Genomic DNA, 27871 nt, shown 5'->3' with positions numbered 1-27871 from the left:
CAATGGAGCCAATTCCCTAGCTGGCCGCCTATGACTGACCTTGGCGCATGCTCAGGCATCACAAGCAGATACAAATCTTTTATGACATTACGCATGGACGGCCACTAAAAAAGTCTAGCGATGGCTTTCCTTGTGGTAGTAACCCCAGGATGACCACTTAAAATGGAATAATGAAATTTCTGTAACACCCACAATCTTAGGTACACAGGCACAAATAATTTGAAACCTGGGCTCTACGAATCTCCTCTTCCAGCTCTGAGGTTACCATAGACACCAAAATACCCATGTAATAATGGAGGATGGAGGTTCTGGAGGAGAAATTTAATCTAGACTACTAGATAAAGCATCAGCTTTCACATTCTTAGACCCTGGCCTGAATGTAATAGAAAAATTAAACTGAGAGAAAAACAAAGGCCATTTGGCCTGTCTCAGAGTTAACCTTTTAGCCAATTAAATGTAAGCTAAATTCTTGTGATCTGTGATCACCGTAACTGAATGAACATCCCCCCCAAAAAAATGCCTTCATTCCTCAAAGGCCAATTTCACAGCAAGTAACTCCCGATTCCCAACATCATAATTTCTCTCCATCGGTGAAAATTTTTTTAGAAAGAAAAGCACATGGAGCGCAGGTTAGTCAGAGTTTTGTGCCCCTGTGATAAAACTGCCCACACTCCAATCTCCAAAGCATCCACCTCCACAATGAACGGTTCTTGGAGATCAGGTTAGATTACAATGGGTGCAGACATAAAACGCTCACTTAATCTTACAAAAGCCCTGAGAGCACCCAGCGACCAAACCTTGAGATTCGCCCCCTTATGTGTAAGGTCAGGAAGTGGTTTAGCAATCTGTAAAAACCCCTAGATAAATTTTCTGTAATAGTTGTCGAATCACAAAAAACACTGCAAAGCCTTAAGATTACGAGGTTGAACCCAATCAATTATGGCCTGCACCTTTCTAGGGTCGATCTTAAACCCTTCTGAAGACAAGATAAACCCCAAGAAAGAGATTTCCTGTACAGAAAAAAACATATTTCTCTAATTTAGCAAACAGAGTTCTCCCTCAATCTCTGTAACACAACACGGACATGTTCCTGGTGAGAGTCCAAGTCTGGCAAGAAAATTAGAATGTCATCGAGGTAACTCACAACAAAGCTTCCAATGCAATCAGAGAAAATATCATTCATAAAATTTGGAAGCACAGCAGGTGCACTATATACTCTGAAAGGCATGACAAGTAGTGTTAAGCGATACCTTCCGATATCGGGAAATATCGGATCGGATTGGATCGGACCGATACCCAAAAAGTATCGGATATCGCCGATTCCGATACCGGAAACCAATGCAAGTCAATGGGACAGAAATATCGGAATTAAAATAAACCCTTTCTTTCCTTGTAGGTTAATTCTACATGAAGGAAAACAACTAAGAATAATGTAGAATGTGTTGGGGGAGGTAGAGGAGACATTAAAGGCATAGAGGTTTAGCCCAATCAAATGGAATAGCAGGAATTAATTTTTTTTTAAGACGTTCGGAGTTACAAAGATATTGACTATGTTAAAGGGGTTGTGTAGCAATAGAGGGAGACGTTCAGAAAAGGCACATGTTGGCAGAGTGTTGGAGCGGAGTGCTTCATCTAGCTTGGAGGTTGACTGAGCCCCTGACCCGGAGGACACGGCACGGATGCGAGCACCTGTATGCACAACAGACTGTGAGTAAAGCTTTGGAACTACATGCCCTGGTGTCCTCCAGTTATTACTGCGCCAACACACTCAGCACTGCTACATCTCTGTACCTGGCACTGCACCATCTATGTCTCTTCACTACCTCTCCATCTACACTGCCATGGGACTACAGCCCTACCTGTTGAGGGCCACAACATCATTGCAGCACCACACCATCTGTCCCAGAGGATCTGTCTGCAGCGTCGGCTTAACATCTTCATTGTCGAAAACCACAGGTGGCGTCACGAATCATTCACTCATAAACTTTAATCATTATCCACACGTTCAACATTTCCCTTTTATAATGGACTCCCAGGGCCACGGACCGGGTCACAGCTACCGTGACATCTCCCATTGAAACCAACGGGCCCGGTACCGAGTACCCCACCAGCCCTGGCAGGTGATCCAACTTGGCGGAAATACATAACAGAACAGGTTGTCCGGGCTTTTCACAGAATCTCAGTGCATATCTAGGCTGCAGAATGCTGACAATAAGTAATATACCTTCTGTGGCTTGTCTGCACGGTTTCCAACATATCATCTCTTGCTTCTAAGATAAACGTCCAGGGGGTGTGTTCTGGCATTGAAATGAGAACTTGTCGTTTCCTCCTCCCTCACTAGTTTCACTTTCCATAGATCACTGTTCAGCGTGTGTCTGGGGGAGGAGCAGCTGGGTGGTCTGCTCGCAGCCAATCAAAGCCATGCCATTAGTTAATATGCCTACATGCCTAACAGGATGTGCCCACACTTCTTAGGATTCCTCATTGGCTGAATCAAATCAGACTGGCTCATAGCATTATGGGATCTTCCGATTCCGGTATTCGATATGCAAAAAGTATCGGAACTCAGTATCGGAATTCCGATACCGCGAATATCGGCCGATACCAATCGGAATGCTCAACACTAATGACAAGGTTTTCAAACAGACCCTCAGACATTAAAAACACCATTTTCCACTCATCACCCTTCCGGATGCATATCAAATTGTAAGCCCCTATAAGATCAAATTTACAAAAACACCCTGGCCTCCAGAAGCTGATTATATAGGTCGGGGATGAGTGGAAGTAGGTAAGTATTTTTAACTGTGATCTTATTTAGCTCTTTATCAAAGAAAAATCCAGCACCTATAGGGGAGGAGGAAGGATGGATATGGCCCTTCCGTAAACTTTCGTTAACATTTTTTTCATGGCGGTCCATTCAGGTCTCGACAAATTCTAAAGGTGAGCTTTTGGCAACTTGGCACTAGGAATAAGATCAATAGCAGAATCAAAGGGATGATGAGGAGGTAGTAGTATCTCCACCTCTTTTTCCGAGAACACATCTCCGAAGTCCTTCAGGTACCCCGGAAGACCCTCCAGAATAGTGGAAAATAATTGTATATTTTTTATAGACATTTCATGTAAGACTTGGGGCTCCATTTCACAAGCTCCTTCTGACAACAATCAATAACTGGATTGTAAATCTGCAAACCCCAGTACCAATCCAGCTGGTAAATTATCTAACACAAAATAGGAGATGGATTTAGAGTGGAGTGTTCCCACTTGGAGAGTGAAATCCACCATTGCTCTCTTGACCAAATCGTGAATTAATGGTGTCTTGTCAAGGGCGATGATTTGAATGGGTCTTTCTAAACTAACTGTCCCTAACCCTAACTTCAGAACCAGTCCTGAATCAATAAAGTTAGTAGTAGACACAGTCAATAAATGCCAATGTTGATAACACCTAGTTCTCAAAGTAAATCAACGTATTTAACAGCACTTTATGAGAAGAAGGAAAAGGTACCTAGGAGTCTGGGTGACCTCCTCGGCCATCACACAGACTCAGATATTCTCCCAATGGATTGATAGCTTAAGGACGAGTTGGGAAATTCTTAAGAAAATGTCCAGAGAGACCACAGTATAGACAGAGTCCGAGATCTTGTCTCTGTCTTCTCTCCACAATGTGAAGACTGGCAACTCTAACCTCTGGTAAATGGACCTGCTCTGGGGAAGTATAACATGCAGCCTGCTATTCACCATGTCTCTCATAGATACTGCAGTCCATTCATATGGCCTGAGTCATGGCCTCCATCAGAGAACAAGGAGCGTCATGGAGGACCAGAGCATCCTTGAGTGTCTCAGAAAGGCCTTTTGGAAGTGGCACATGAGAGCAGCATCATTCCATAGAACTTCGGTGGAAACACTGCCGAAACTCAGTACAGTAGTCCTCAGCTGTGCCATCCCTCCCCCCCATGCCAGGTTCATGATCTTAGCCTCAGCAACCTGGATTCTGACGGGTTTGTCATACAGTGGGGGAAAAAAGTATTTAGTCAGCCACCAATTGTGCAAGTTCTCCCACTTAAAAAGATGAGAGAGGTCTGTAATTGACGTCATAGGTAAACCACAACTATGAGAGTCAAAATGAGATAACAAATCCAGAAAAACACCTTGTCTGTTTTGGCAAAATTTATTTTTCAAATTATGATGGAAAATAAGTATTTGGTCATCTAAAAACATGCAAGATTTCTGGTTCTCACAGACCTTCTTCTTTAAGAGGCTCCTCTGTCCTCCACTCATTACCTGTAGTAATGTCACCTGTTTGAACTTGTCATTAGTATAAAAGAAACCTGTACACAACCTCAGTCATACTCCAAACTCCACTATGATGAAGACAAAAGGCATGTCGAATGACACCGAAAACAAAATTGTAGCCCTGCACCAGGATTTGAAGACTGAATCTGCAATAGGCAAGCATCTTGGTGTGATTATATCAACTGTGGGAGCAATAATAAAAAATGGAAGACATACAAGACCACTGACAATCTCCCTCGATCTGGGGCTCCACACAAGATCTCATCCCATGGGGTCAAAATGATCACAAGAAAGTTGAGCAAAAATCCCAGAACCACATGGGGGGACCTAGTGAATGGCCTGCATAGAGCTAGGACCACGGTAACAAAGCAAAACCTTCCAAATGCAAGCACCACACCTCAAATCAACTCCAGGCCTTTTATCTGCTTAATTGAGAATGACATAACGAAGGGATTGCCCACACCTGTCCATGAAATAAACTTGGAGTCAATTGTCCAATTACTTTTGGTCCCTTTAAAAACAGGGTGGCACATGTTAAGGAGCTGAAACTCCTAAACCCTTCATCCAATTTTAATGTGGATACGCTCAAATGAAAGCTGAAAGTCTGAACTTCAACTGCATCTGAATTGTTTTGTTTAAAATTCATTGTGGTAATGTCTAGAACCAAAATTAGAAAAATGTTGTCTCTGTCCAAATATATATGGACCAAGTTGTCAGCTGCAACACACCCCTATTCCAGATTGGATGGCCAAGCTGTCAGTAACTGCATCCCAGACACTCTGATAGGTGGATCTGTGATATAAAAAAAGGTTTAATTTATTATGGTTTTTTTCGTGGTTTACATGTATATGGGCCGGATAAGTTGATGTCTTTGGTTACTGATTGAGGGGGCTATGTGGGTCTCTTCTTGTATGAAGGGGGCTATGTGGGGGCTCATACCGTATATAGGTGATGTCCGTAAACTTAATATTAATATTGGACAGAATTAATTTCAGCCTATTGGTTTGGCCTCCACAACAGTCACTGCCTCTAAATTATTCTCTCATCCCTGCTCTATATTATATAGTGCTGTGTTATGGATAGTGCTGTACATAAAGGAAAAATTTGTGTGGCACAGCAAATCACATGATTACATGATCTATTAAAGGCGATCATGTGACATGTCATGTGATACATTGGGTTCCTGGGCGGCCCACACCTTTTAAACTGTCAGGGTCCCTGTCTTCTCTTAATCCCCCTCTGGTCTCTATGATAGTCCCACCTGATTGAATGTGCTGGAACATGTGATGTGCTAGCATGCAAGGCATTATGGTGATGCCAACACTGCCACGACTGATGTTATGAGCATGTTCTCTTGCTGATGCAAACTTCAGCAATGTGAGAAATAGTTCTGGAACTTTTTTTGTAAATGTTTTTGCAATTTGTCCGACTATACTGAGACGATTCTCATCAGATGGATCCATTCATTTCTAGTGTACAGTATAGTCCTGAAGACTCTGTAGTCACCTAAAGAATTCATTCAATAAGACATAATCTGTGTGTCACGGGATTTTTAAATGATTTAACATGTTTCCATGTATTTTATAAAAGGATTACACAGAAAAGTCAATTCTGAATCGTTTATTGTGTTCCTCCATTTTTCTCTTTTGTAGAGAACTTTTATGACGCAGCTTATTGAGTTTTCCTATGAAACTGTGTTTGAATACGTGGCAGATGTGCAATACCTGGCTACGGCCACTATACGGTCAATGGAGCTGTTCAGCTTTGTAACTGACCAGTTCCTGCCAATGTCGACACATGAAACAGCTAATCGGAGGGGTGCCGGATGTCACACCTCCTCGATCAGACATTGATGACCCAACCTAAGGATAGGCCATCAATGTTAAAGGTCCGCATAACCTCTTTAAAAGCATTAGTCTTCTTCTATGGGCCAAAAGGATCTGTTATTATCCTTCTCTAGACCTTAGGCCCTAGATGCAACTGCAACCCCTTGACCCATATGTAGCTAAGCCCTGAGCATCTGTTGGCTAGAAGAGAATGGATCATAACAGAAGAATTTGCTTATTATTGCCTATTATATAAATAAAATGTCTCCTGTGCTGAATATTTAGCATATTTATTGGCAAACGTCTTTGATTTGGTCAGAACTTTGTTCATCTGCAGTATATACATCATTGTACTGCACATGTTATGCAATGTATCATAGTATGTTTAAACAGGCCTGTTGAAGTGTCCTTTTATACCTTGTTTTAAAAAACTTTAATTTTTGCTATAAGTACATTCCACTTATAAATCTTAAATTTGTTCCTTCCCATGGAAGTAATTTGTTTAATAAAAACATTCTGCTCTTTGGAAAGTTCAGTTTTTAAGTGGGCCTCCAAAGCTGTTTTTATAAGAGCAATCCATTAAAACAACAAGCAATGCTATTAGAGTTTTACAATAATTCACAGTGTTCTAATAATTGTGCACTGTAGTGCACCTCTCTGCAGGAAAATATTTCTCACTGGAAATTAAATAAACTTTCCTCATTTTTTCCCCTAATAATTCACCACAATTTCTTGTTAATTTCTATATTATATTTCTTAATGTTTTGATTTTCTTAAAAGTATAGTATAGGTATAAATTTTAAGGGACATATTTCTCTCAAATCTGTCTTTTTTATAGGTAGATTATGGACCATTTATTTAAGCACAACGAGTCAATGACATAAATAGTGAATGTTATATATAAATGTGCTGTATAATCCAACCTTGGCCCAGGTGTACAATGGAATTCCAAGAATATGGTCCTTTATTTCCATCTATATGTACTCTATCTAGTGGCATTTATTGCCAAAACAGTATATAATATACTATTGAGATAAAAAGGAACATTCCTGATAATGTCATATCCTGATATAGTGGCAAACCCTGATGTGTGCAAAAGTTTTGTGAAGGAGTGGAAAAAGTTCTGCAAATTAAAAATGCTTTAAAAAATAAAAGTAGGTGAGTTAGTAGTTTATTTTTATCAATTAATAAAATGCAAAGTGAGTAAACACAAGAGGATTCTAAATCAAATCAATATTTGGTGTGACTGCTTTTGCCTTCAAAACAGCATCAAAGCATCAGTTTTTCTAGGCACATTTGCACACAGTTTTTGAAGGAACTTGGCAGAAAGGTTGTCACAAGCATCTTGGAGAATTAATCACAGATTTTCTGTGGCTGTAAGCTTGTGGAAAAACCTGTAATTACAGACAGACTCAATGATGTTGAGATTAGGGCTCTATATGGGTCATATCATTATTGGAGATGAGTGAACCTGTGGATGTTCTGGTCTGGCGGGTTAGGTCGAACATTTTTAAAAGGTTTGGTTCCAGTAACAGAAGAGTACCCGAACTCAATCCCAAACCTGGACTCCATTGAAATAAAAGGGGGGCCCGAACATTGGGTGTTTCCCACACTGTCATCTTCGTGACAGGGTGAAAAACACCAACTCTGGTGATAAGTTCCTTACCGCCGTCAGAGTGCTGTGGTTCCCAAGCTGTCAAAGAGAGATGACAGCACGTGAGCCAGCACTGTGATTAGCGGTTAGAAAGTTATCGCCAATCATAGGCGTCTACTGATGAAAGTGTCACTCTCATCATCCTACACCTAGTCTCGCTGATAGAAGTGAGAGCGGGAGTACAATGATTGGCGTATTCACCAGCTGACTCCGGTGCAATAACTAAATAAAATTTTAAAAATGACGTGTGGTCACTTCAATTTTTGACAATAAATAAATACAATTTTAAAAATGACGTGTGGTCACCTCTATTTTTGACAACTAGTGCAGGCAAAACTGACAACTGAGGGCTGCAACCCCCAGCTGTCATCATTATCTTGGCTGGTTATCAAAAATAGAGGGGTCCCACACCATTTTTAATTATTCAAATAAATAATTAAAAAAAATAGTGTGGGGTCCCTCCAATTTTTCATAGCAAACCAAGCTAATGCAGACAGCTGGAGGCTGGCATTCTCAGACTGGGAAGGAACCATGGATATTGCCCCCTGAGGCTAAAAATAGCATTCCACAGATGCCCGAGAAAATACACTTCTCTTAGATGCACCAATTCTTGCCCAACTCTTACCACTTGGTGTGATGGCAAGTAGAGTAATATTTATGGGGTTGATTTCAGCTTTGTAATGTCAGCTGACATCAAGCCTACATGTTAGTAATGGAGAGGCATTTATAAGATGCCACTATTATCAACTCCATAGTAAGACTGTAATAAAGACACAGCAAAAATAAAGTTCTTTATTTGAAACAAAACTCTCAACCCACTTTTACCCATTTATTTGAAAAAAATAAAAATAATAAAAACAACATATTCCTCACCTGTCGGATGAGATTATCCATATGTGTCCCATGCTGATCCAAATGGTTTGGAGAGCAGTCACATCAAGAGGGTGAATGCTCTCCATTCCAGCCAAAGCACACTGACCAGAGCATAAGACTATCACAGGAAGAGCTTCTCAGGCTCTGCCCAGTGTGTTCCAACTGATGTTGAGAGTGGTTGCATTACTGACAAGTACAATGACAAACACCCAAGGTAACTCCAGTAACTTAAAATGTCCTTCAAAGGTTCTAGGCCTCGCAGCTGCCTGGAGCTCTAGTAACCTGAAAGTTTACCTGAATTCACAGCCATCGGATCTCATGGTAGCTCAACTGATGAATGCCAGAGTTCCAAGTGTTGAACTCGCTGCCGTTCATCACTCTGGCACTGGCACTTGCAAAGCAAAAAAAACAACTTCTATGAAATCAAGTGACCTTAATGTACTTGTTAATAAATAAAAAAAGGAGATGGGTCCACCATAATTTTCATAGCCAGCTGAGGGAAAGCTGACACCTGGGGGCTAATGTTAATATTCTGGGAATGGGCCAATAGCCATAAAGGTTGACAGGCTATTAAAATCAGTTCACAGCTGTTGGCTTAGCCTTTACTCTTATGAATTGGTTCACCGAGGAGTATGGCAGGAATAGGCTAGGGCACCAGGAAACCAGAAAAGTTGGTAACTTAGCAGATTGCAGACCCCTAATCCTAACAACACAACTAGCAGTAGCCGTGGGGCGTACCTATGATGCCCTTGACGCCTCTGCACAGCCGGAGAGCTAACTAAGCCTAAAGCAAGAAAGGTGAAATCTAAACTGCCCCTGAGTAGAACCCCAAAGAAATAGCCTCCAAACATATATTGTCGGTGAGACAAGATGAGTCACAAACACAGACAGAAAATAGACTGAGCAAATGATGGGGCCCAAACTGTCTAGATAGGATAGGAAAGGAAAGACACTGTCTGCAATCATGCAAAAACCCTAAAAAATCCAACACATCTGATGTACAAAAAACACTGAGTTCTCACAACCTCTCCCCCACTATATCAGCATTCTGGTGAAACTGGCAGCAAAGCAAAGCAAAAGAGACTAATATAACAGGGGACTGAACAAACTGACACAAGTTGCAAAATATGGAGCGGGGTCCAGCACAGCCCCAGCAGTGAGCACGCTGAACCCTCACAGCAAAGCAGAAATTGGCAAAACCAGATCAGATGCAAAGGATTAGCAAATAAACAACTTAACTGAAAAATGCAGGATCAGGCAGGAGACAGCAGACCTCAGAATGCACAGAAAGAATTAATCACCAGCAACAACTGAGGGAAGCCTGCTCACTTATATCCTCCCAATCAGTAACCCCTGATCGTCGTCAGGTGGCAGACTTCTATCAACCCGGCCAGCTCCACTACCTGCAATAACCACCAGAGGGAGCCCCGACTCAGAAGTCCGATCAAGAGAATTCACAACACTTTACTAGTTATTATAAGGGAGAAACCCTAGAAAAAGATGTGTTGTTTCCCCTATAATCAATAATCATCAAAGGCTTAATAGACAGCTATGTGCTGATATGAATAGCCTTGGAAAAGGCAATGGATATTGTCCTTTTCCAGAACAAAAACATCAACTCTCAGCCACCCCAGAAATGGTGCATCCAATAGATGTGTCAATTATGGTGCTTAGCCTAACTCTTCTCAGTTGCCCAGGGACGGTGGCAAGTGGGGTAACAGTTGTGTGGTTGATGACATCAAACACACAGGTTAGTAATGGAGAAGCATATACAAGATGCCCCCATTACTAACCCCATAGTAAATTTGTAATAAAAACACAGCAGTAATAAAGTCCTTTACGTGAAATAAAACTCCCCACACTATTTTACCCATTAATTTTTAAAAAGTAAAAAACAACATATTCCTGAGCTGTTGAAAGAGAAGATATCCATATCTGTCCCACGAAGAAGTCCAGCTGTAGCGCTGATGTGAGGAAGGTCATCTGAGTTCATAGCTGATGAACCATGGTCACCTCACTGTCACCACTCGCTTCGTGGTAACGAATGGTGATATCAGTGAAGGGACTAGAGTTCATCTGCTATGAACTCCGGTGACCTTTTCTCACATCAAAAAGTCATACGCTGCTGGAGCATAATCACTCTCCTGTATCAGTGTGTCCTGGATGGCTTGCTAAGCTGTTGCATCATGCCAGCCCTGAACAAACTACCCAGATGTAGCAGTGCTAGACTTCTTTGTGGACAGATATGGATTATCTTATCAACGCACAGATGAAGAATATGGCGTTTTATTATTTTTTATTTTAAAGTAATAAATGGATAAAAGAGGGTGGAGAGTTTTATTTCAAATAAAAGACTATTCTTCCTGTGTCTTTATTACAATCCTACTAATGAGGTTAGTAATGGGGGCATCTTATAGACACCTCTCCATTAAAAACCTATGGTCTTGATGTCAGCTGATAACGCAAAGCTGAGATCAACCCCACAAATATTACCCCACCTGCCACTGCACCAGGGCAAGTGGGAAGCACCTGACAAAGTGCCAGAATTGCATTAAATAGATGCACATTTTTTGGGGTGGCTGTGGGCTGTTGTTTTTAGCATGAGGTGTAAATATCCATGTCCTCTTCCCAGTCTAAGAATATTAGCCCCCAGCTGTTTGCTTTTGCTTGGCTGGTTGTCAAAAATGTGGGGCCCCTCTATTTTTCTCAACCAGTGAAGATAGCACTGACAGCTGAGGGCTGTAGCGCAGAGCAGTCAGTTGTGCATGCCCTGGTTGTCAAAAATAGAGATGACTGCAAATCATTATTTATTTATTTATATATTTATTGGACAGGCACCGGCTGGTGAATACAGTCATCATCGTACACCTGCTCTGGCTGCTTATAAGCAGGAGCAGGTGTATGATGCTGAGAGTAGTACTCTCATCATCTGACTCCTGTGACTGGTGGTAACATTACAGATGACAGCATGAGAACTGCAGTGCCCTAACTGGCGGTATTGAACTTACTGCTGATCAGTGCCAATGTTTTTCTCGCAATCATACAGATGACAGTTTGGAAACATCCAATGTTAAGGCTGCCATACCCAAACAGTAACATGGACTTCTTGGAGACATCCATGTTCGGGGTCCATGCACTGATACTACTGTAGGTGTTAGGTACGGACCCTGAAATTTGCCGTATAGGTTCGCCCATCATTAATCATCACAACCATGGTTCCTTGTTCCTCTAAATGCTGAAGATAGCTCATAATGAAATTAGCTGTAATGTCTTGATGGAGAAAAAGTTTGGAGCCAATCAGATGCCTCCTAATGGTAGTGAATAATTGATAAGTATCTGACTGTATTTCACAGTGTTTTCTCAGCAATTTTCAATGTTGTTCGTTTCTTGGTGGCCTGAATGCTGAGAAACAGGCAGATACGTATCTATCATGCAGTTACATGAAGGAGGCATCTAATTGGCTCCAACTTTATTCCTCAACAGGACAATGACCCCAAACACACAGTCAATGTATTTAAAAACTGTCTTCAGTGTAAAGAATAAGAAGCTGTGATAGTTATGATATGTCTTCCACAGAACACTAATGTCAACTTTGTTAAGTTTGTTGTAATCACATGAGGACGCAGAAGGATTTACATAAGCCTATGTCCACAAATGGTCTGTGGTCGGTTCTCCAAGATGCTTAGGGCAAACTTCTTCAAAACTGTGTGCAAATGTACCCAAAAAAAGTGATGCTTTGAGACTGTTTTGAAGGCAAATGCTTTTCTCAATGTTAGATTGACTTGGTTTAGATTTTTTTGGTTCATTTCTTATTATATTAACACTTTTTTTAAAAGCATTCTTGCTTTGCAACACTTTTTCCACACCTGTCTGAAAGTTTTCCAGTTCTGTGTAAACATAAGGCTACTTTCACACTTGCGTTTTTTTGCGCTGTGCTGCGTGCGCAGTGCAAACGCGCATAAAAAACGCATCATGCATTTTTTACGCGTTTTCTTGTTTTTTGCGCATGGTGTTTGCAAAAAAACATGCGTTTTTTTGCACTGACGTACGCAGGACCATGCGCTCCCATAGACTTTAATGGGTTTTTGGGTGAATTTTGTGCGCATGCGTTTTTTTGAGACAGGTCGGACGCACAAAAAAATGCAACAGGATGCATTTTGTGCACCCGGGCGCACACTACAAAAAAACGCATGCGCATACCAACGCGTATAAACGCATGACAATGCGCACCCATGTTAAGTATAGGGAAAAAAACGCATGAGCATGTATGCGCAAAAACGCAGCGCAAAAACGCAGCACAAAAAAACGTTAGTGTGAAAGTAGCCTAACAGACTAATAAATAGACACACAAAACCTAAGATAAAAATAGTGTATGAAAATAATATAGGTTTTTTGGTCCACATAATTTTGATAAAATGTAAAAGCCATCCCACCACGTTACAGTGACCCTATTCTGTATGGTCCTATCATCTTGTATTACAACCTTACCATGTGTTCAATGACACAAATGTGAATATAGGCCAATCAGGACTGAAAAAGGGAGGTCATGTCCTTATTTACACAGAGTTTAAAAATTGAACCCAAAACCAAAAGCAATTAACTGCACTATTACGGTAGTCGGTGTGTATGCAGCATGTAGGCACATTTTTACACTGGTCACTAAACAGACAAAACCTAAAATAAAAACAAAATGAACAAATACTCTGCAGTAAATAACAATAGTGCAAGAAAATAATATAAAGTACTTGGTAAACATAATTTTGATCCAAAAACAGAAAAGCCATCCCACCACGTCATTCGGGACATGTCTAGTTATAAGCCTGCAAAAAGTATTGTGTTCTTCTTTTATTCCTGTCATTGAAATAACTCTGACCTTGTGCAAGTAAAGTTGTGCCTCAAGTACCTAAAATACATTGTCACTGTGATCTTGGAAGCTGCAGCTGTGTAAAGCTATGCAGTCTACACATAATTCAATCAATATATGAAATATGAAATGCAATCTGTCAGCAGATTTTTCACTGAACCAATAACAGTGTTAGTAGATTAAAAGGAATATTCCCCAAAAAAACTCTAGTTACAAAATGTCAGGTCTAATAAAGCAGTTTCTTTTACTTTATTCAGGCCATTAGGGCACAGGCTTGATAGTGAACCCGAAATTGTTACTGTGTATAAACTAACAGGCTTTGCCTTCATTTGCTACCCTGAAATCTTATGGCAGCATCATGCAGTCCATTGGTAGTACATGTGCAATACAGTAGCCATTTCTTGAAACTGAAAAAGCCACTGCTAATGAACTTCCTCCAAAATGTTGGGTAAGTGCCACAACAAATGTTGGACCAGTCACTCAACACAAAGAGGAAGCATAGAGCCAGAGCTCTTCCCTTGCTTGCAAACGTCTTGGTACTTCCAAGCTAGTATGAAAAAAACATAAAAACTAGCTTCTCCTCAATTTTAAGTGTGTGTTATGTATTTATTTGTATTTTCAGGCTCTATTATTGGATTAATAGAGAACAATCAGCAGAGACACCATTTTTTTAAGGTAAGGTTCTTACTTTAACCTTTGTTTAGCAATCTTATCGGAATTTTCACTCTGTGGGTGATATTTTATTAAATGATAAATAGGGATAAGCGGACCTGTGAAAGGTCGAGTTCTTGTAACTGACCAAACTTTATTCTATAGTTTGGTTCGGGTACCAGAACTTGAATCTGAACCCAAACCCTATTGAAAATAATGTGGACCCAAACTTTTGAGCTGTACAAAAATCCCTCTTATCTCTGCAACGGACTTCCTCCAGAACTCTAAACATTGCAACGGATTTCTGGGAGAGGTCCGTGTTCAGCGTTTCGCACTGGACACTAACTGTCCAGTATGAACTCTGAACTTCAGGTTCTCTCATCTCTAATCTAATATATAAAGTTGAATGTGTGTGTGTGTGTATGTTTGTATGTATGTATGTGTGTATGTCCTGGATTGGCATCTGCACCGTCGCAGCTACAGCCATAAAATTTTGCAGTCACACGTCTGGACCCAAAGAGCGTCATAGGCTATGTTGTGAGGTGAAATTTTAACCCCGCATGTTCCAATTCACCAAACAATTTTGCCCCTAGGCACATAATGGGGTAAAAGTGAATGTATGTGTGTGTATGTCTGGGATTGGAATCTGCACTGTCGCAGCTACAGCCACAACATTTTGCACAGTCACACGTCTGGACCCCAAGAGCGCATAGGCTATGTTGTGAGGCGAAATTTTAACCCCGCGCATTCCAATTCACCAAACAATTTGGCCTGTTATTCTTATCATTTCTATGGTGTTATCATCCTTCTGTAAAGCTGGAAATAACACAATCTATTACCGTGCCAACACAGACTGCAGGGGGAGCCCAGTATCACACAGGATAGGATTTGATACACGGCTCAGCAGTCAGTATCACACAGGATAGGATTAGATACACGGCTGAGCTGTCAGTAACACACAGGATAGGATTAGGTACACAGCTCAGCAGTCAGTATCACACAGGATAGGACTAGATACACGGCTGAGCAGCCAGTAACACACGATAGGATTAGATACACAGCTCAGCAGAAAGTATCACACAGGAGAGGATTAGGTACACAGCTCAGCAGACATTATCACACAGGATAGGGTTAGATACACAGCTCAGAAACAGGATATGCCAAAGGAGAGGACATTTTCATTCCAAGAATTCCACTCATTCCATTTGATTTGTTTTTTAATTGTAAACACCTCCAGTTTTCAGTTCAACTGCTATTTGCAATGTCCATTAACAATGCTCAGGGTCAGTCCTTGAAATTAGTAGGGATCGATTTGCAATCTCCATGCTTTTCTCATGGTCAACTTTATGTGGTCTGTTCAAGAGTTGGAACTGCCAAAAATCTGTTCATCTTTGCACCGAAAGGAAAAACCAAAAATCTTGAATGAGTTGAAAATAAAATACTACCAATACTTGGTAATCGTTTAGTTAATTTGTGTTGCAAATCTGTAGTGTTGAATATATGATGTGAAATGTTTTTATGTGCAATATAATCATTATAATTTGTTATAACTAACCACAGTTGGTTATTATGCCCAGGCAACGCCGGGCTCTTCAGCTAGTTATAAATAAAAGGAAACCTTCTCACAACCAACCCTGCATATTAAAAACTTTGAAAACTTGTGTTACAGTTTTACCACTCATTATCACTCATTAATCTACCCTCCATACTACCTCTAGCATCACCTGGTGCAATGTCAACTTGGTTGAGTCATTCCAACCAATAAACTGTTGTCCTGCAACATTTCGTCTTTTCTGCCCACTGTGTCCATTCCATTTGTTGTTGATTTGAAAAAAGATGGATAGCTGAAATTTCTTTGTAAAAAAAACCCATATTAAAATGTCTTTTCAGGTGACTTTTCAGAATAAGCTCTCAAGTGTTTCTGTCTGAAGAATAATCATGTTTCTGATCATTATATGACTTGCATGCTGCATTTCCCACCAGTTTTATCTTCTGCTGGCTCTATCTCAAATTTTCAGTTTTCTGAGCTAGTGGAGGAATACTAGCTGCTATGATGTCTCAAATACACAGTAGAGTTCAAAAAGGTTACTGTTCCTCTTCCTCTAGTCTAAATAATATGTGTTTAGAAGCAACATCAGCATACAGGGCAACATACTTCCAACATGGAACAGTACTGAGCAGATTAGCTTTGAATCCCACTCTGGGGTGAGATAAACCTAGTCATCACAATTTTTCTGCCTTTCTCTCATTTATCTTCCCTCCTTCACCTTATCCAGGTTAACAGACTTTAACAGGAAGGTGTCATCTGATCCCTTAGTGATCTGGCAATTCATCTTGTCTTTAGCAAGACAGATTTTAGTTGTATTTCAGTGAATGAGCAGTCGAAGGGGAGTAGACAAAGACTATTTCTCTGTTAAAACCCAATACAGAAAATTAAAACATTTAGTATATATTTATACTAAACTAAATATAGGCTTCAAAATACTTTATACAAGAACATGAAGAACTGATGGGCTACTTGTATCCCTTAAAAATCTATTCCAGAGCCCTCAAGTACAGTAGAACCCGTTATTTAATGTCCTCCTCATATGAGAAGTTACCATGTTTTTTTTAGCTTTTGATTACAAAACTGAAATTATTCATCAGTAAAGGATTTTGCAAAGAAAAAAACAAAGGCTTACTATTATTGCAATAAGAAAAAAATGAAACTAACTAAAAGGCAACAATGATCAGTTATTTGAGCAGCAAAAGGCTAAATCTTCTAAGTAATTTCCCTGCATTCCAAATTATGTAAAACTTGTCATAAAAAAATATTAGTTAGAAGGTGGAGAGCATTACAAAAAAAACAATTTACTGGTTAGTTAAAACAACATGAAACTTGACTACAAATGGAATTTCTGTTTTGGCTTTTTTTTTGAAAGTCACATGGCATAGTATTTCGAGAGTCCGAGGCTCCATACGTTGTTTAGTGGCCATTCCCAGGTAATGCCAATCAGCAGTGCACTGTTCTGTACATTGTTGGAGCAGATAGCAGTTGATTGGTGGGGGTACCAGGTGTTGGGGCCCCATAGTTATAACATTGTTAAAGAATTATAAAGATGAGTCATCAATATATTAGACCCAGGCAACCAATTTAAATTTATTTCAAATCAAAATTTCATATCTTAGGGTACTGTTTGGGTGTGTGCTTCAATATAAGAGACCACATGGGCCTATATTTTCATTTTAGCTATTGGCTTACCACAGCATTCATCCTAGAGCTATTATTCCTGTCTCCCTCATACACATGTATGCTTGTCTCATTGTGCATGCGCTCTCAATCGAGAACAGGGAATAGGTCACGGCTAGAGTTGAGCGACTTTTGCTTTTTTAGGGTCGCGTTTCGTTTCGTGAAACCCGACTTTTCCAAAAGTCGGGTCGAGCAAGATCGTCCGATTATAGGGAAAAGTCGGGGTCATCCCGAAACACAAAACCCAATGTAAGTCAATGGGGAATAAAAGTCGGCAGTGAGAGGAGGACAGGAAACACACCTACAGTGCCCATTTGAATGCCAAAAGCATCAATTCTTCTTACTTAAGCTTGTCAACCTTAATTAACTTCATAATACAAGTTACGCACTGAAAAATGGGGGTTATTTGGCTAAATTTGTGGGGGGGGAGGGCTGGCTGCAGGTTTTCATGTGCCCTGGGCGAAAGAGCGCCCCTTTAACACATACCACAACTCATCATGCTCCGATACGGCAGAGAAATAGCGGTATAGTACAATGAAAAATACCTCACTTTTTACATCTCCTGACGAGGCCCATCTATTTCTCCATACAAAATCATTGGTCCCATATAACGTTTGAAACAGTATATGATGAGCTCCACATAATGCTACAGTATATGTTGGTCCCCATGGATGAAGCTCCACTGTCTTATGGGCCCAAATAATGCTCCAAACATAATGGGCCCCATTTCTAATGCTCTAGTGTATAATGGGCCCTGTAAATGCTGCTCCAGTGTCTGATGTCCACCTTTGGAATGTTCCAGTGTATGGTGGGCCCCATCTATCATTCTCCAGAGTATAGTGCTCCCCAAAAATTGCTGTCCCAACATAGAAAACAATCAAATAAGTCTCCTCGCTAGGGAATCCCTGTACTTGTCTGGACAGGTGCTGTAACTTGCTTAACAGCTCGCCAGCCGTTCTCACGCCCAGTATGGATTGCACGTGATTGCACAAAGGTTAGAAAGGGTACCGTATCCCTGGATAACATGTATGGATAGCGAACACATTCAAAATATATGTCTATACAGCATGAGGCAGGCTCAGACGGTGTTAGGCCCAGTATGGATTGCACGTCATTGCACAAAGGTTAGAAGGGGTACCGTATCCCCGGATAACATGTATGGATAGCGTACACATTCAAAATATATGTCTATACAGCATGAGGCAGGCTCAGACGGTGTTAGGCCCAGTATGGATTGCACGTCATTGCACAAAGGTTAGAAAGGGTACCGTATCCCTGGATAACATGTATGGATAGCGTACACATTCAAAATATATGTCTATACAGCATGAGGCAGGCTCAGACGGTGTTAGGCCCAGTATGGATTGTACGTCAATGCACAAAGGTTAGAAGGGGTACCGTATCCCCGGATAACATGTATGGATAGCGTACACATTCAAAATATATGTCTATACAGCATGAGGCAGGCTCAGACGGTGTTAGGCCCAGTATGGATTGCACGTCATTGCACAAAGGTTAGAAGGGGTACCGTATCCCCGGATAACATGTATGGATAGCGTACACATTCAAAATATATGTCTATACAGCATGAGGCAGGCTCAGACGGTGTTAGGCCCAGTATGGATTGCACGTCATTGCACAAAGGTTAGAAGGGGTACCGTATCCCCGGATAACATGTATGGATAGCGTACACATTCAAAATATATGTCTATACAGCATGAGGCAGGCTCAGACGGTGTTAGGCCCAGTATGGATTGCAAGTCATTGCACAAAGGTTAGAAGGGGTACCGTATCCCCGGATAACATGTATGGATAGCGTACACATTCAAAATATATGTCTATACAGCATGAGGCAGGCTCAGACGGTGTTAGGCCCAGTATGGATTGCACGTCATTGCACAAAGGTTAGAAGGGGTACCGTATCCCCGGATAACATGTATGGATAGCGTACACATTCAAAATATATGTCTATACAGCATGAGGCAGGTTCAGACGGTGTTAGGCCCAGTATGGATTGCACGTGATTGCACAAAGGTTAGAAAGGGTACCGTATCCCTGGATAACATGTATGGATAGCGTACACATTCAAAATATATGTCTATACAGCATGAGGCAGGCTCAGACGGTGTTAGGCCCAGTATGGATTGCACGTCATTGCACAAAGGTTAGAAGGGGTACCGTATCCCCGGATAACATGTATGGATAGCGTACACATTCAAAATATATGTCTATATAGCATGAGGCAGGCTCAGACGGTGTTAGGCCCAGTATGGATTGCACATCATTGCACAAAGGTTAGAAGGGGTACCGTATCCCCGGATAACATGTATGATAGCGTACACATTCAAAATATATGTCTATACAGCATGAGGCAGGCTCAGACGGTGTTATGCCCAGTATGGATTGCACGTCATTGCACAAAGGTTAGAAAGGGTACCGTATCCCTGGATAACATGTATGGATAGCGTACACATTCAAAATATATGTCTATACAGCATGAGGCAGGCTCAGACGGTGTTAGGCCCAGTATGGATTGCACGTCATTGCACAAAGGTTAGAAAGGGTACCGTATCCCTGGATAACATGTATGGATAGCGTACACATTCAAAATATATGTCTATACAGCATGAGGCAGGCTCAGATGGTGTTAGGCCCAGTATGGATTGCACGTCAATGCACAAAGGTTAGAAAGGGTACCGTATCCCTGGATAACATGTATGGATAGTGTACACATTCAAAATATATGTCTATACAGCATGAGGCAGGCTCAGACGGTGTTAGGCCCAGTATGGATTGCACGTCATTGCACAAAGGTTAGAAGGGGTACCGTATCCCCGGATAACATGTATGGATAGCGTACACATTCAAAATATATGTCTATACAGCATGAGGCAGGCTCAGACGGTGTTAGGCCCAGTATGGATTGCACGTCATTGCACAAAGGTTAGAAGGGGTACCGTATCCCCGGATAACATGTATGGATAGCGTACACATTCAAAATATATGTCTATACAGCATGAGGCAGGCTCAGACGGTGTTAGGCCCAGTATGGATTGCACGTGATTGCACAAAGGTTAGAAAGGGTACCGTATCCCTGGATAACATGTATGGATAGCGTACACATTCAAAATATATGTCTATACAGCATGAGGCAGGCTCAGACGGTGTTAGGCCCAGTATGGATTGCACGTCATTGCACAAAGGTTAGAAGGGGTACCGTATCCCCGGATAACATGTATGGATAGCGTACACATTCAAAATATATGTCTATACAGCATGAGGCAGGCTCAGACGGTGTTAGGCCCAGTATGGATTGCACGTCATTGCACAAAGTTTAGAAGGGGTAACGTATCCCCGGATAACATGTATGGATAGCGTACACATTCAAAATATATGTCTATACATCAGGAGGCAGGCTCAGACGGTGTCAGGCACAGTATGGATTTGACGGCCCAGATTACACAGCGGAGGAGCAGGGAGAGGTAAAGATTGCAAATGCTGGGGCCCTGGCCAAGCAAGGGGGGCCCACTCGTGGGCGTCGGTACTGGCACTGGGCCCCTCATAGTACAGCGGTGTGTCTGACGGCAGGTGTGCACCACCACCGTCAGAGACACTTGATTGCACTATGAGGGACCCTGTGCCAGTGCCCGCGCCCAAGAGTCGGCCTACCCACCTGTCCAGGGCAACGGCACTCGCACGGTGTCGTGCGCTAGGTGGTGACCCCGGCCATGGGGGGGGAGGCAGCACAGTTAGGGAGTTTTAGAAAGTGGCATATGTTGATGTTGGACATTCAACTGATGCAAAAGGCGAAATAGGTGAAGTACCAGGAAGAGGTGGACCAAAGCAAGCCATTTTCTGTCACCCTATGTGTCATCAGGGGAAGGTGGGACAAAATCCTTGGAAACCCATGCATGGTTCATTTTAATGAAGGTTAGATCATCCACATTTTGGGTTGACAGACGGGTCCTTTTTTCTGTCAGGATTGATCCAGCTGCACTGAAGACTCTTTCCGATAGCACACTTGCAGCTGGGCAAGCGAGCTCCTGTAAGGCATATTGGGCCAATTCAGGCCAGGTGTCCAGTTTAGCGGCCCAATAGTCAAAGGGGAATGACCTGTGTGGGAGAACATCGATATGGGAGGAAAAGTAGTTTGTAACCATAGTTGACAACTGCTGTCTCCTGTCACTTTCCATCGATGCAGTATTACCAGTTGTGTGAGCGGTATTTGAAAAATCAGTCCACAACATTGTCATGAAACCCCTGTCTCCAACGCCACTTCTGCTGTGTGCACCACGAACACCTCTGCCAAGCTGCCCCCGGCCCGTACGGCTCGTGTGAGAACCATCACCGCTGCTGTGTGCTGGGAATGCCTCAAGCAACCGATTTACCAGAGTTGCTTGTTTATTAGCCAATATTAGGTCAAGGTTCTCCTGTGGCATGATGTTTTGTAATTTGCCTTTATAGCGTGGATCCAGGATGCTGGCCAACCAGTAGTCGTCATCGTTCATCATTTTGGCAATGCGGGGGTCCCTTTTTAGGATCCGCAAGGCATAATCTGACATGTGGGCCAATGTTCCCGGTGTCAATGATGCACTGCGAGTGCTGGGTGGAGGAGCACTTTCTGGCAAATCCACATCCCTCCAGTCACGCACAAACCCTGTACCAGACCTTGCAAAGCCAACATTTTCACTTGCCCCACGAGATGCATCCTCCTCCCCTAAGTAATCATCCCCATCATCCTCCTCCTCCTCCTCCTCTTCTTCCTCCACCTCGTCCAGGAGAGGTCCCTGAGCAGACAATGGCTGAATGTCATCAAGGATTCCCTCCTCCTCTTCCTCCTCATCAACATTGGCTGCAGACGCCTGCTCCTTAAGGTGCGTCAAAGTTTGCATGAGCAGACACATAAGTGGGATGCTCATGCTTAGGATGGCGTCGTCTGCGCTTACCAGCCGTGTGCATTCCTCAAAACACTGAAGGACTTTACAAAGGTCTTTCAGCTTCGACCACTGCACGCCTGTCAACTCCATGTCTGCTCTCAAAGTGCCTGGCCGTGTATCCTCCCACAAATGCATTATGGCCTGCCTCTGCTCGCACAGCTGCTCCACCATGTGCAGGGTGGAGTTCCACCTTGTTGCAATGTCGATAATGAGGCGGTGGTTGGGAAGGTGGAGCAATCGCTGCAGCTTCTGCATACGAACGGAGTGTACAGGCGACCGGCGGATGTGCGCGCACAGTCTTCGCACCTTCTGGAGCAGGGCTGTTAACTCCGGATAATTTTTGAGGAAGCACTGCACCACCAGGTTCAAGGTGTGAGCCAAGCAAGGTATGTGGCTGAGTTTTGAAAGGGCTATGGCTGCCACAAAATTACGGCCGTTATCACTAACTACCTTGCCTGCCTCAAGATGTACACTGCCCAGCCATGACTCAGTTTGTCGCTTCAAGTACTCGGCCAGCACCTCGGCGGTGTGTCTGTCGCCCAAACACATCATCTGCAACACAGCCTGCTGACGCTTTCCACTAGCTGCTCGATAGGGGACACATCGTGTGCAACAGTGGCAGCTGCAGATGGAGTGCTCGTACGACTGCGCTCTGTGGACGAGCTGTGGCTTCTGGAGGAGGAGGAGGAGGAGGAGGGTCGAACGCCTACAGCCAACTGTTTCCTAGACCGTGGGCTAGGCAGCACTGTCCCACCACCGCTGTCCCCTGTGGACCCTGCATCCACCACATTAACCCAGTGCGCAGTGATGGACACGTAACGGCCCTGGCCATGCCGACTGGACCATGCATCAGTTGTGAGGTGCACCTTTCCACTCACTGACTGCTTGAGTGCATGGACAATGCGGTCTGTCACATGATGGTGGAGGGCTGGGATGGCTTTGCGAGAGAAGAAGTGGCGACTGGGTAGGTCATAGCGTGGTACTGCATAGGCCATGAGTTCGCGGAAAGCTGTGCTTTCCACCAACCGAAAGGGCATCATCTCAAACGAGATTAGTTTGGCAATGTGGGCGTTCAAACCCAGTGTACGCGGATGAGAGACTGAGTACTTTCTTGACCTACTCATAGTGTCTGGGAGGGTGAGCTGGACTTGAGAGCTGCATATGGTGGAAGTAGCGGTGGACAGGGCGGACTGAGAGAGGGTTGATGATGGTGATGGAGTTGGTGTTCTTTCTGATGGCCTAGAATCAGTCTTTCGTTGATATAACAGTGGGATTCCCTGACTGCTGTGGCCTTGCAACGACCCCTCAACATTTGCTGCTGTGCTAACCGGTGTGCTTACAGTGGGGGAAACAATGTAGCGTTGCTGACTACATTCGTTGTGATCAGTTGCACATGTGGCACTTGAGGTTTGGTGTTGTGTCCACGCTTGCAAGTGCATGCTGGTTAAATGTCTAAGCATGCAACTGGTATTCAAATTTTTCCCTCGGCTAAAGGTCTTTGCGCACTTCTTACAGATAACCTTGGCCTGATCATGAGGATTTTGTTCAAAAAACTGCCACACTGCACTCTTCCTACTTTGGCAGACATTTTGCGGCCTAGCACGCTGTGATCTTTTGACCCTCTGGACAAGCTGTCCAGCAACTCTTTTGATGTTTGGAACCTGTCTTTGGAGTGCTCCGGGCCTGCCAGATAACAGCTGTTGTGATGTCGATGTCTGCTGTGGATGCTCCTCATCTGAGCTATTGGAAGCAGCACCCTCTTCCCCCAATGGATGCCAATCTGGGTCAACAACTGGGTCATCCATCACCTCCTCTTCTATGTCATGTGCACCTTTCTCTGTGTCACCGTGTATGGTGGTATAGTGTGCGGGAAGGGGCACCTGAGTCTCATCAGGGTCAAAATCTGGCTCTGTACACTGCGAGGACAATGTAGTGCTCTGAGTGAATGTACCAGCAGAATCATCTTGGCCTGGGTAATTCACCATTTGACTTGATAATCCAGGCATGGTATGTGAAAACAGCTCAAAACTTTTTCCTGATGCTCTGCCTTTAAAAGCGGTTTGCCAACTCCTAGAAAACTAAGCGTTCGAGGCCTTATGTAGACAGACGATGACGCAGGGTCAGCACCTCCTGCATTTGGTCCTATTTTGCTCTTGCCACTACCATCAGATCCACCACCAACACCATCATTACCAGCTGCCAACCCCCGCCCAATTCCACGGCCTCTTCCACCAGCCTTCCTCATTTTTGGTAGAAATGTAGACAAAATCCAACAAACTATATAGTAATGTAAAACAAGGTACAAGGTGTCTATAGGACAGGGGAGTTTTAGAATTTCTGCACACACTTGTGGACACTGGACACTTGTGGATTGTGTGCGGCCCACTGATATCTGAGCGCTATGTGACACGCTCGATGGCACAGCTGCCTGTGACCAAAGTGACGAGAGGATAATGGAGATTTTGAATCTCTGCGTACACTTGTGGACAGTGGACACTTGTGGATTGTGTGCGGCCCACTGATATCTGAGCGCTATGTGACACGCTCGATGGCACAGCTGCCTGTGACCAAAGTGACGAGAGGATAATGGAGATTTTGAATCTCTGCGTACACTTTTGGACACTGGACACTTGTGGATTGTGTGCGGCCCGCTGATATCTGAGCGCTATGTGACACGCTCGATGGCACAGCTGCCTGTGACCAAAGTGACGAGAGGATAATGGAGATTTTGAATCTCTGCGTACACTTTTGGACACTGGACACTTGTGGATTGTGTGCGGCCCACTGATATCTGAGCGCTATGTGACACGCTCGATGGCACAGCTGCCTGTGACCAAAGTGACGAGAGGATAATGGAGATTTTGAATCTCTGCGTACACTTGTGGACAGTGGACACTTGTGGATTGTGTGCGGCCCACTGATATCTGAGCGCTATGTGACACGCTCGATGGCACAGCTGCCTGTGACCAAAGTGACGAGAGGATAATGGAGATTTTGAATCTCTGCGTACACTTGTGGACAGTGGACACTTGTGGATTGTGTGCGGCCCACTGATATCTGAGCGCTATGTGACACGCTCGATGGCACAGCTGCCTGTGACCAAAGTGACGAGAGGATAATGGAGATTTTGAATCTCTGCGTACACTTTTGGACACTGGACACTTGTGGATTGTGTGCGGCCCACTGATATCTGAGCGCTATGTCACACGCTCGATGGCACAGCTGCCTGTGACCAAAGTGACGAGAGGATAATGGAGATTTTGAATCTCTGCGTACACTTTTGGACACTTGTGGATTGTGTGCGGCCCACTGATATCTGAGCGCTATGTGACACGCTCGATGGCACAGCTGCCTGTGACCAAAGTGACGAGAGGATAAGGGAGATTGGATTGCTTTTAAAAAAGCAGTTTGCGGAGCAGTGGGTAAACAGCAATGCCAGCGTGTCAGGAAGCCTTAGAAGGCAGCCCAACAACCAACACCACTGATACACCACAATATAGCCTCCCCTTGCACTGCACACACAGTGACTTGTGTGTTGTGCAGGCCAAATCGCTAGCAGCAGAAGCAGTTTTTTTGTCTTCTTCCCTGCCTAACGCTCTCCCTACAGAATCAGCAGCAACCTCTCCCTATACTAAGATCGGCAGAAGTAAGATGGCGGTCGGCGTGCACGCCCTTTTATACCCCCTGTGACGACCACCAAAGCAAGCCAATCACTTGCATGCCCTTCTGAAAGATGGTGGTGACCCGTGCCTATGTCATCACGTTGCCCACAGTGTCCGTGGATCCTGATTGGCTGAAAAAGAGCGCAAAACAAACTTTTGAAACGCGACTTTGGCGCGTAAGTCGCCGACCTCGTGGCCTACCTCATCCTAGGGTCGGGTTTCGTTTCATGAAACCCGACTTTGCCAAAAGTCGGCGACTTTTGAATTTTTTCGACCCGTTTCGCTCAACTCTAGTCACGGCTTTTTATGATAACAAAAATTAGTCATATTAAAACTCTTTGTCACAGGTTTACCATGACAGAGAGGAGTCAGAAGAGAGCAGCATTTAATTTTTCCTACTCCTGCACTGATTACAAGAACTTCAACTTCATATTAAACAGTGAAGCTTTCTTTTAACAGTGCAGGGGATAATCTGCTCAGTTTAGAGCTCATAGAAGCTTTCCTGCATTAAGGCTCTCAGATGTTCACTGTTAGCCACTCCCATCTCCTGTATATTCTGGGCCCTGGCAAGCACTCATTGCCAGAACTAGCTTAGGCTGCATGATTAATAGATGGTGGTTGGAGATTGCTGTTTGAGAAGGCATTTGGTGGATTTATCTGAGATTGTTGCTAGGTTATGGGTTTGTGTTAATTCTACTCTTTCTCCTACTATGGTTTGACCCCTTCCTCCACTCCCCAGTGTATACCTCTGTTGTTTGTGTGAGTATAAAGTGCTGTGCAAATTAATTGGGACAAAGCATTTTGTTAAGTAAAATCATAAGTTGGTTACCAGTCAGTGAGTGCCTGTTCAAAGCAGTTAAAACTGGTTTGAACCACTGACTGGTAACCAACTTATGATTTTACTTAATAAAATGCTTTGTCCCAATTAATTTGCACAGCGCTGTATTTGTGTGATTCTTTTTCCTTGATCTGCTTATTTCTAGTAAATATATTCACTTGTGAATATTTGCCTCTTCCAATTCAGCTCTGATGACACAGAGCTTAAAAAGCTTGAGAATCTGGATACAACAGCCTATTTGCCTAGTTTCCTGTAGTTCATACAAAAATGAAATGAAATAACATTTTATGATCAGACATGTGTATTTACATAATCAGTTCTTATAGTGCAAAGTTGAGCCTTTGCTCTGTTTTTTCAATTTGTACCTCCTGCTCAATGCAATAACAGTGGATATAATGTCATTTTAATAAATTGGTTGAATATTTCTATCCTCAATGATTTCACTGTCTTTATAAGTGACACAAGCTGAGCATTCTCTCCTGTGAAATGCTAGCATTTGATTTGATGGCTATTAGATTTTCTTACATTTTCTACTGACATCTTAAAAGCATAATTAAAAGCCAGCGTTTTACTGAGACTTCTTTTGTACATGCAAGCATACACTAACCCACTGCTGATGCTTGTCTAATACTATGCAGTGGGTCATACATAATACACTCACATCTCACGTAGACAATTTGATCAGGTTTCTGGTCTAGCCATATATAAAAAAAAACAGCTTTGTATGCTGTATACATATATCAACAGGTTTAGGAACAACATCTCATCAAGTTAAACCAAATTTGGCACTATGTTGACTCCAGGGTCTGTATTTAATATGGTGTAAAGTAGTATAGTGCTCAAATAATGCATTAGTGGTTTTTTATCATAGAACTAGGTTAGAAGAGAAACTTTCCAGCTGACATCTGTGCGGACCTGTGTCTCAGTGATATATAAGACTTCTGCTGTATTTGTAAAGTCTAAAAATTATATTACAAGATTACATGACCGGTATTGGAGCACAAACTACAGAGCATACAGATTAAGAGGATGTCCATGGACAATACA

The 27871-nt window shown here is 42.9% G+C and overlaps 1 protein-coding gene across 3 annotated transcripts in view; it reads right to left on the bottom strand.

Annotated features, from left to right (window-relative positions):
* The window catches only part of EYA4 (EYA transcriptional coactivator and phosphatase 4), a 619370-nt gene that overhangs the window by 537139 nt on the left and 54360 nt on the right, over window positions 1-27871 (bottom strand). The gene's annotated exons all lie outside the window — the stretch shown is intronic.

Source organism: Dendrobates tinctorius, unplaced genomic scaffold, assembly GCF_039654945.1.
Source record: "Dendrobates tinctorius isolate UK_male_01 unplaced genomic scaffold, ASM3965494v1 ptg000046l, whole genome shotgun sequence".
In the NCBI taxonomy this organism is placed as follows: Eukaryota; Metazoa; Chordata; class Amphibia; order Anura; family Dendrobatidae; genus Dendrobates; species Dendrobates tinctorius.
This window is presented reverse-complemented; position numbering and strand designations above follow the sequence as displayed.